An 11,730-nucleotide genomic window follows, 5' to 3' on the forward strand; every position below is an offset into this window, starting at 1 on the left:
GAGAGAAACGTTTCCACTGTGTTTAAAACGCAGTCTTACTGCTAGTTTTCATATAGCAGTATACGGCTTGAAACATCGATTTCTAGACTCTACAAAGAAAAGGTTTCTGAAACGCTTCATACAGACATCAGTTTAACTCTGTAAGTTGAATGTACACTTTGACAACCAATCTGCTAGATAGCTCCATTTTTGTTTTAGAGCCAGATATTTCTTATTACAGTCTCTAGTCCCATTCCCTCTGGAATATCCAAACGTAGCTTATAGAAGAAACGTGTGTCTAACTCACTGAATCTAAACATAGATGCAGCTTCCTAAAATGATCGAACTCACAGTAGAGCAATTTGAGAAAAACATTTCCGCTGTGTTTAAAATGCAGTCTTACTGCTAATTCTCATATGGCAGTATGCGGCTGAAAACATTGATTTCTAGACTCTCCAAAGAAAGGGTTTCTGAAACGCTTCATACACACATCAGCTTTAATCTGTAAGTTGAATGAACACTTTGACAGATAATCTGCTAGATAGCTCCGTTTTTGTTTTAGAGCCAGATATTTCTCATTACAGACAATAGTCCCATTCACGCTGGTATATCAAAACACAGCTATTAGAAGAAACGTGTGACTAACTCACTGAATCTAAACATAGATGCAGCTTCCTAAGGTGAACGAAATGACAGCAGAGCAATTTGAGAGACTGTTTCCCCTGTGTTTAAAACGCAGTCTTACTGTTAATTCTCATATGGCAGTATACTCTTGGAAACATCTATTTCTAGACTCTCCAAAGAAAGGTTTTCTAAAACGCATCATAAACAGATCAGTTTATCTCTATAAGTTAAATGTACATTTTGACAACCCATATGCCAGATAACTCCGTTTTTGTTTTAGAGGCAGATATTTCTAATTACAGACTATAGTCCCATTCACTATGGAATATCCAAATGCAGCTTTTAGAATAAAAGTGTGACTTTCACCCTGAATCTAATCATAGATGAATCTTACTGCTAATTCTCATATGACAGTACGTGGCTGGAAACATCTATTTCTAGACTCTACAAAGAAGGGTTTCTAAAACTCTTCATACCCACATCAGTTTAATTCTGAAGCTGAATGATCACTTTGACAACCAATCTGGTAAATTGCTCCGTTTTAATTTTAGAGCCAGATATTTCTCATTACAGCCTAGAGTCCCATTCACTCCTGAATATCCAAACGCAGCTTTTGGAAGATGCATGTGACTAACTCACTGAATCCAAACATAGATGCATCTTCCTAAGTTGAACGAACTCACAGCAGAGCATTTTGAGAGAAACGTTTCCTCTGTGTTTAAAACGCAGTCATACTGTTACTTCTCATATGGCAGTATGCGGCTGGAAACATCTATTTCTAGACTCTCCAAAGAAAGGTTTTCTAAAACGCTTCATACACACATCAGTTTAACTCTGTAAGTTGCATGTACATTTTGACAGCCAATCTGCTAGACAGCTCCATTTTTGTTTTAGACCCAGATATTTCTCATTACAGCTTATAGTCCCATTCACTCTGGAATATCTTAACGCAGCTTTTAAAAGAATCATGTGACTAACTCACGGAATATAAACATAGATGCATCTTCCTAAGGTGAACGAACTCACAGCAGAGCAATTTGAGAGAAACGTTTTCTCTTTGTTTAAAACGCAGTCTTACTGCTAATTCTCATATGGCAGTATACGGCTGGAACCATCTATTTCCAGACCCTCCAAAGAATGGGTTTCTGAAACGCTTCATATACACATCACTTTAACTCTTTAAGTTGAACTTTGACAACCCATCTGCTAGATAGCTCTGTTTTTGTTTTAGAGCCATGTATTTCTCATTACAGCCTATGGTCCAATTCACTCTGAAATAGTCAAACGCAGATTTTAGAAGAAACGTGTGACTAACTGACGGAATCTAAACATAGATGCAGCCTCATTAGGTGAACGAACTCACAGCAGAGCAATTGGGGAGAAACGTTTCCTCTGTGTTTAAAACTCAGTCTTACTGCTAATTCTCATACTGCAGTATATGGCTGGAATCATCTATTTCTAGACTCTAAAAGAAATTGTTTCTGTAACGCTTCATACACACATCAGTTTAACTCTGTATGTTGAATGTACACATTGATAACCAATCTGCTAGATAGCTCCCTTTTTGTTGTAGAGTCAGATATTTCTCATTACAGCCTATAGTCCCATTCACTCGGGAATATCCAAACTCAGCTTTTAGAAGAAACGTGTGACTATCCCACTGAATCTAAACATAAATGCATCTTACTGCTAATTCTCATATGGCAGTGTGTGGTGGGAAACATCTATTTCTGGACTCTCCAAAGAAAGGGTTTCTAAAACGATTCATAAGCATATCAGTTTTACTCTGTAATTTGAATGTACACTTTGACAACCAATCTGCTAGATAGCTCCATTTTTGTTTTAGAGCCAGATATTTTTAATTACAGCCTATAGTCCCATTCACTCTGGAATATCCAAATGCAGCTTTTAGAAGAAACGTGTGACTAACTCAATGAATCTAAACATAGATCCAACTTCCTAAGGTGAACGAATTCACCGTAGAGCAAATTGAGAGAAAGGTTTCCTCTGTGTTTAAAACGCAGTCTTACTGCTATTTCTCATATGGCTGTATGCAGCTGGAAACATTTATTTCTAGACTTTCCAAAGAAAGGGTTTCTGAAATGCTTCATACACACATCAGTTGAACTCTGTAAGTTGAATGTACACTTTGACTACCAATCTGCTAGATAGGTCCATTTTTGTTTTAGAGCCAGATATTTCTCATTACAGACTATAGTCCCCTTCACTCTGGAATATCCAAAAGCAGCTTTTAGAAGAAACGTGTGACTATCTCACTGAATCTAAACATAGATGCATATTACTGCTAATTCTCATATGGCCGTATGCGGCTGAAAACAACTGTTTCTAGACTCTCCAAAGAAAGGTTTTCTAAAACGCTTCATACATACCTCAGTTTAACTCTGTAAGTTGAATGTACACTTTCACAACCAATCTCCTAGATAGACCTAATTTTTTTAGAGGCAGATATTTCTCATTACAGCCTATAGTCCCATTCACTCTGGAATATCCAAACGCAGCTTTTAGAAGAAACGTGTGACTAACTCACTGAATCTAAATATAAATGCATCTTACAGCAAATTCTCATATGGCAGTATACGGCTGGGAACATGTATTTCTACACTCTCGAGAGAAAGGGATTCTGGAACTCTTCAAACTCACATCAGTTTACCTCTGTAAGTTGAATGTACACTTTGACCCCCACTCTGCTAGATAGCTTAGTTTTCGTTTTAGAGCCAGATATTTCTCATTGCAGCCTATAGTCCCATTCTCTCTGGAATATCCAAATGCAGCTATTAGAAGAAACGTGTGACTAACTAACTGAATCTAAACATAGATGCAGCTTCCTAAGGTGAACGAACTCACAGCAAAGCAAATTGAGAAAAACGTTTCCTCTCTGTTTAAAACGCAGTCTTACTGCTAATTGTCATTTGGCAGTATGCCTCCAGAAACTTCTATTTCTAGACTCTCCAAAGAAAGGGTTTCTCAAACGCTTGATACACACATCGGTTTAACTCTGTAAGTTGAATGTACACTTTGTTAACCAATCTGCTAGTTAGCTCTGTTTTTATTTTACAGTCAGATATTTCTCATTACAGCCTATAGTGCAATTCACTATGGAATATCCAAACCCAGCTTTTAGAAGAGACGTGTGACTAACTCACTGAATCTAAACATAGATGCAGCTTCCTAAGGTGAGCGAAGTCACAGCAGAGCAATTTGAGACAAACGTTTCCTCTGTCATTAAAAGGTAGACATACTGCTAATTCTCATATGGTAGAATACGGCTGGAAACATCTATTTGTACAATCTCCAAAGAAAGGGTATATGAAACGCTTCATAAACACATCAGTTTAACTCTGTAAATTGAATGTACACTTTGACAACCAATCTGCTAGATAGCTCCGTTTTTGTTTTAGAGCCAGATATTTCTCATTACAGCCTATAGTCCCATCCACTCTGGAATATCCAAACGCAGCTTTTAGAAGAAATGTGTGACTAACACACTGAATCTAAACATAGATGCATCTCACAGCTAATTCTCATATGGCAATACATGGCTGGAAACATCTATTTCTAGAAGCTCCAAAAAATGTTTCTGAAACTCTTCATACACACATCAGTTTAACTCTGTAAGTTGAATGTACACTTTGACAACCAATCTGGTAGATAGCTCCGTTTTCAGTTTAGAGCCAGATATTTCTCATTACAGCCTATAGTCCCATTCACTCTGGAATATCCAAACGCAGCTTTAGAAGAAACATGTGACAAACTCACTGAATCTAAATAGATGCAGCTTCCTAAGCTGAACGAATTCAGCGCAGAACAATTTGAGACAAACGTTTCCTCTGTTTTTAAAATGCAGTATTACTGCTAATTCTCATATATCAGTATATGGCAGAAAACATCTATTTCTAGAGTCTCCAAAGAAAGGGTTTCTGAAACGTTTCTTACATACATTATTTTAACTCCGTAAGTTGAATGTACACTTTGAAAACCAATCTGCTAGATAGCTTCGTTTTTGCTTTAGAGCCAGATAATTCTCATTACAGCCTATATTACCTTTCACTCTGGAATATCCAAACGCAGCTTTTAGAAGAAACGTGTGACTCACTCACTGAATCAAAAGATGGATGCAGCTTCCTAAGGTGAACGAACTCACAGCAGAGGAATTTGAGGGAAACCTTTTCTCTGTGTTTAAAACGCAATCTTACTGCTAATTCTCATATGGCAGTAAGTGGCTGGAAACATCTATTTCTAGACACTCTAAAGAAAGGGTTTCTGAAATGCTTCATACACACGTCTGTTTAACTGTTAGTTGAATGGACACTTTGGCAACCAATTGCTAGATAGCTCCATTTTTGTTTTAAAGCCAGATATTTCTCATTACAGCCTCTAGTCCCATTCACTCTTCAATATCCAAACGCAGCTTTTAGAGTAAAGCTGTGACTAACTCACTGAATCTAAATATTGATGCAGCTTCCCAAGGTGAATGAACTCACAGCAGAGCAATTTAAGAGAAACGTTTCCTCTGTGTTTAAAACGCAGTCTTACTGCTAATTCTCATATGACAGTATACGGCTTGAAACATCTATTTCTAGACTCTCCAAAGGGAGGGCTTCTGAAACGTTTCATAGACACATCAGTTTAAGTCTTTAAGTTGAATTTACACTTTGACAATCAATCTGCTAGAAAGCTTTTTTGTTTTACAACCAGATATTTCTCGTTACAACCTATAATCACATTCATTCTGAAATATCCAAACTCAGCTTTTAAAAGAAACGTGTGACTAACTCACTGAATCTAATCATAGATGCAGCTTCCTAAGGTGAACGAACTAACAGCAGAGCAATTTAAGAGAAACATTTCCTCTGTGTTTAAAACGCAGTCTTACTGCTAATTTTCATACGGCAGTGTGCGGCTGGAAACATCTATTTCTAGACTCTCCAAAGAAAGGGTTTCTGAAATGCTTCTTACCAACATCAGTTTAACTCCGTAAGTTGAATGTACACTTTGACAACCAGTCTGCTAGATAGCTCCATTTATGTTTTAGAGCCAGATATTTCTGTTTACAGCCTATTGTCCCATTCACTCTGGAATATCCAAACGCAGCTTTTAGAAGAAACGTGAGACTAACTCACTGAATCCAAACCTAGAAGCAACTTCCTAAGGTGAATGAAATCACAGATGAGCAATTTGAGATAAATCTTCCCTCTGTTTAGAACGCCGTCTTAGTGTTAATTCTGATATGGCAGTACACGACTAGAAAATCTATTTCTAGACTCTTCAAAGACAGGTTTTCTGAAAAGCTTCATACACACATCAGTTTAATTCTGTATGTTCAATGCACAGTTTGACAACCAATCTGCTAGATGGTTCCGTTTTTGTTTTAGAGCCAGGTATTTCTCGTAACAACCTATAGTCTAATTCAATCTGGAATATTCAAACGCAGCTTTTGGAAGAAACCTGTGACTAACTCATAGAATCTAAACATAGATACAGCTTCCCTAAGGTGAACGAATTCACCACAGAGCAATTTGAGAGAAACGTTCCCTCTGTGTTTAAAATGCAGTCTTACTGCAAACTCTCATATGGCAGTATACGGCTGGAAACGTCTACTTCTAGATTCTCCAAAGAAAGGGTTTCTGAAACGGTTCATACACACATCAGATTAACTATGTAAGTTGAATGAACAATTTGACAACCAGTCTGCTAGATAGCTCCATTTATGTTTTAGAGCCAGATATTTCTGTTTATAGCCCATAATCCCATTCACTCTGGAATATCCAAACGCAGCTTTTAGAAGAAACGTGTTACTATTCACTGAATCTAAACATAGATGCATCTTACTGCTAATTCTCATATGGCAGTATGCGGCTGGAAACATCTATTTCTAGATTCTCCAAGGAAAAGGTTTCTGAAACGCATCATACACATATCAGTTTAACTCTGTAAGTTGAATGTACACTTTTAGAACCAATCTGCTACACAGCTTTCTTTTTTTTGTTTTACAGCAAGATATTTCTCATTACAACCCATAGTCCAATTCACTCTGGAATATCCAAACACAGCTTTTAGAAGAAACGTTTGACTAACTCACTGAATCTAAATATAGATGCAGCTTCCTAAGGTGGACGAACTCACAGCAGAGCAATTTGAGACAAACTTTTCCTCTGTGTTTAAAATGCATTCTTACTGCTAATTCTCACATGGCAGTATACGGCTGGAAACATCTATTTCTAGACTATCCAAAGAAAGGGTTTCTGAAACGCTTCATACACACATCAGTTTAACTGTGTGAGTTGAATGTACATTTCACAACCAGTCTGCTAGATAGCTTCTTTTCTGTTTTAGAGCCAGATATTTCTCATTACAGCCTATAGTCCCATTCACTCTGGAATATATCCAAACGCAGCTGGTAGAAGAAACGTGTGACTAAATCACTGAATCTAAACGTAGATGCAGCCTCCTAAGGTGAACAAACTCACAGCAGAGCAATTGGAGAGAAACGTTTCCTCTGCGTTTAAAACGCAGTCTTACTTCTAATTCTCATAAGGCTGTATACGGCTGGAAACATCTATTTCTAGACTCTCCTAAGAAAGGGATTCTGAAACGCTTCGTACACACATCAGTTTAACTCTGTAAGTTGAATGCACACTTTGACAACCCATCTGCCAGATAGCTCCGTTTTTGTTTTAGAGCCAGATATTTTTCATTGCAGCCTATAGTCACATTCACTCTGGAATATCCAAACGATGCTTTTAGAAGAAACGTGTCACTAACTCACTGAATCTAAACATAGATGCATCTTACGGCTAATTCTCATATGGCAGTATGCGTCTGAAAACATCTACTTCTAGACACTCCAAAGAAAGGGTTTCCGAAACCCTTCATACACACATCAGCTAAACTACGTAAGTTGAATGAACACTTTGACAACAAATCTTATAGACAACTCCGGTTTTGTTTTAGAGCCAGATAGTTCTCATTACATCCTATAGTCCCATTCACTCTGGAATATCCAAAGGCAGCTTTTAGAAGAAAAGTGTGGCTCACTCACTGAATCTAAATATAGATGCAGCTTCCTAAGGTGAATGAACGCTCAGCAGAGCAATTGGAGATAAATGTTTCCTCTGCTTTTAAAACGCAGTCTTACTTCTAATTCTCATAAGGCTATATACAGCTAGAAACATCTATTTCTAGACTCTCCTAAGAAAGGGATTCTGAAACGCTTCGTACACACATCAGTTTAACTCTGTAAGTTAAATGCACACTTTGACAACCCATCTGCCAGATAGCTCCGTTTTTGTTTTAGAGCCAGATATTTTTCATTACAGCCTATAGTGACATTCACTCTGGAATATCCAAACGATACTTTTAGAAGAAACGTGTGACTAAATCAATGAATCTAAACACAGATGCATCTTACAGCTAATTCTCATATGGCAGTATGCGTCTGAAAACATCTATTTCTAGACACTCCAAAGAAAGGGTTTCTGAAACCCTTCATACACATATCAGCGAAACTACGTAAGTTGAATGAACACTTTGACAACAAATCTTCTAGACAGCTCTGGTTTTGTTTAAGAGCCAAATATTTCTCATTACATCCTGTAGTCCCATTCACTCTGGAATATCCAAAGGCAGCTTTTAGAAGAAAAGTGTGGCTGACTCACTGAATCTAAATATAGATGCAGCTTCCTAAGGTGAGTGAACGCACAGCAGAGCAATTTGAGAGAATGTTTCCTCTGTGTTTAAAACACAGTCTTACTGCGAATTCTCACATGGCAGTATACGGCTGGAAACACCTATTTCTAAACTCTCCAAAGAAAGGATTTTCGAAACGCTTCATACACACATCAGTTTAACTCTGTAAGTTGAATGTACATTTGAGAACAAATCTGCTGGTTAGCTCAGTTTTTGTTTCAGAGCCAGATATTTCTCATTACAACCTATAGTCCTATTCACTCTGGAATATCCAAAACGCAGCTTTTAGAAGAAACATGTGACTAACTCACTAAATCTAAACATAGATGCACCTTACTGCTAATTCTCATATGGATGTATGGGGCTGGAAACATCTATTTCTAGACTCTCCAAAGAAAGAGTTTCTGAAACACTTCATACACACATCAATTTAACTCTGTTAGTTTAAGGTAGACTTTGAAAACCAATCTGCTGTAAAGCTCCGTTTTTGTTTTAGAGCCAGATATTTCTCGTTACAACCCATAGTCCAATTCACTCTGGAATATCCAAACGCAGTTTTAGAGGAAACGTTTGACTAACTGCCTGAATCTAAACGTAGATGCAGCTTCCTAAGGTGAACGAACTCACAGCAGAGCAATTTGAGAAAAACTTTTCCTCTGTGTTTAAAACGCAGTATTATTGCTAATTCTCGTATGGCAGTATACGGCTGGAAAAATCTATTTCTAGACTTTTCAAAAAAAGGGTTTCTGAAAGGCTTCATAAACACATCAGTTTAACTCTGTAAGTAGAATGTACATTTGAAAAGCAATCAGATAGATAGCTCAGTTTTTGTTTTAGAGACAGATATTTCTGATGACAGCCTATAGTCCCATTCACTCTGGAATTTCCAAAATGCAGCTTTTAGAAGAAACGTGTGACTAACTCGCTGAATCTAAACATAGATGCAACTTCCTACAAGGAACCAACACACAAAAGATCAGTTTGTAACAAGCGAGTCTTCTGTGTTTTAAACCCATTCTTACTGCTAACTCTTAAATGGCACTATAGGGCTGGAAACGACTTTTTCTACATTCTCCAAAGAAAGGGTTTGTGAACTGCTGAAAACGCACATTACCTGAACTCTGGAAGTTGAATGCACATATTGACAACCATTCTGCTAGATAGCACCGTTTTTGTTTTAGAGCCAGATATTTCTGATTACAGCCAGAACTCCCTTTAAACTCCGGAATGTCCAAACGCAGTGTTCAGAAGTAACATTTCTCTAACTCGCTGAATCAAAACATAGATGCAACTTCCTACAAGGAACCAACACACAGCAGACCAGTTTGTAAGAAGCAGGTCTTCTGTATTTTAAATGCATTCTTACTGCTACCTCTTATATGCCACTATAGGGCTGGAAATGACTGTTTCTACATTCTCCAAAGAAAGGGTTTCTGTAATGCTGCTAACACACAGCAGTTTAAATCTGTAAGCTGAATGGACTCATTGACAACCATTCTGCTATATAGCACCGTTTTTGTTTTAGAGTCAGATATTTCTCATTACAGCCTGTAATCCCTTTTATTCTGGAATGTCCAAACGCAGCCGTTAGAAGAAACGTGTTTCTAACTTGCTGAATCTAAACATAGATGCAGCTTCCTAAAAGGAACCAACACACTCCAGAAGAGTTTGTAAGAAGCGGGTCTTCTGTGTTTTATACACATTCTTACTGCTAACTCATATATATATGTCACTATACGGCTGGAAATGACTGTTTCTGCATTCTCCAAAGAAAGGGTTTCTGAACTGCTGCAAACACACATCAGTTTAGCTCTGTAAGTTGAATGCACACAATGACAACCATTCTGCTAGATAGCACTGTTTTTCTTTTACAGCCCGATATTTCTCATTACAGCCTGTAAACCCATTCACTCTGGAATGTCCAAACGCAGGTTTTAGAAAAAATGTGTTTCTAAATCACTGAATCTAAATGTAAATGCAGCTTCCTAAAGGGAACCAACACACTCCAGATGAGTTTGTAAGAAGCGGGTCTTCTGTGTTTTAAACGCATTCTTACTGCTAACTGTTATATGCCAGTATAGGGCTGGAAATGACTCTTTCTACATTCTCCAAAGAGTTTCTGAACTGCTGCAAGCACCCGTCAGTTTATCTATGTAAGTTTAATGCACACATTGACACCATTCTGCTAGATAGCATCGTTTTTCTTTTAGACCCAGATATTTCTCATTACAATCTGTACTCACATTCCCTCTGGAATGTCAAAACGCAGCTTTTAGAAGAAACATGTTTCCAACTTGCTGAATGTAAACATAGATGCAGCTTCGTAAAAGGAACCAACACACAACAGATGAGTTTGTAAGAAGCGGGTCTTCTGTGTTTTAAACGCATTCTTACTGCTAACTATTTTATGCCGGTATATGGCTTGAAATGACTCTTTCTACATTCTCTAAAGAAAGGGTTTCTGAACTGCTGCAAACACACATAAGTTTAACTCTGTAAGTTGAATGCACACATTGACAATCATTCGGTTAAATAGCACCGTTTTTCTTTGAGATCCTGATATTTCTCATTACAGCTAGTACTCCCTTTCACTCTGGAATGTCCAAACGCAGCTTTTAGAAGAAACGTGTTTCTAACTCGCTGAATCTATATATAGATGAATCTTCCTACAAGGAACCAACACACAGCAGATGAGTTTGTAATAAGCGGGTCTTCTGTGTTTTAAACACATTCTTACTGCTAACTCTTATATGCCACTATAGGGCTGGAAATGACTGTTTCTACATTCTCCGAAGAAAGGGTTTCTGTACTGCTGCAAACACACATCAGTTTAACTCTGTAAGCTGAATGCACACATTGACAACCATTCTGCTAGATAGCACCGTTTTTCTTTTAGAGCCAGATATTTCTCATTACAGCCTGTAATCCTTTTCATTCTGGAATGTCCAAACGCAGCTTTTAGCAGAAACGTGTTTCTAACTCGCTGAATCTAAACATAGATGCAGCTTCCTAAAAGGAACCAACACACCCCAAATAAGTTTGTAAGAAGCGGGCCTTTTGCGTTTTAAACGCTTTCTTACTGCTAACTCTTATATGCCAGTATAGGGCTGGAATGACTCTTTTCTACATTCTCCAAAAAAAGAGTTTCTAAACTGCTGTAAGCACAACTCAGTTTAACTCTGTACGTTTAATGCACACATTGACAACCATTCTCCTATATAGCACCGTTTTTCTTTTAGAGGCAGGCATTTCTCATTGCTGCCTGTACTCACATTCACTCTGAAACGTTCCCTCTGTATTTAAAACGCAGTCTTACTGCTAATTCTCATATGGCAGTATATGGCTGAAAACATCTACTTCTAGACTATCCAAAGAAAGGGTTTCTGAAATGCTTCATACACATGTCAGTTTAACTCTGTA

Source organism: Saimiri boliviensis, chromosome 1 (assembly GCF_048565385.1).
Source record: "Saimiri boliviensis isolate mSaiBol1 chromosome 1, mSaiBol1.pri, whole genome shotgun sequence".
In the NCBI taxonomy this organism is placed as follows: Eukaryota; Metazoa; Chordata; class Mammalia; order Primates; family Cebidae; genus Saimiri; species Saimiri boliviensis.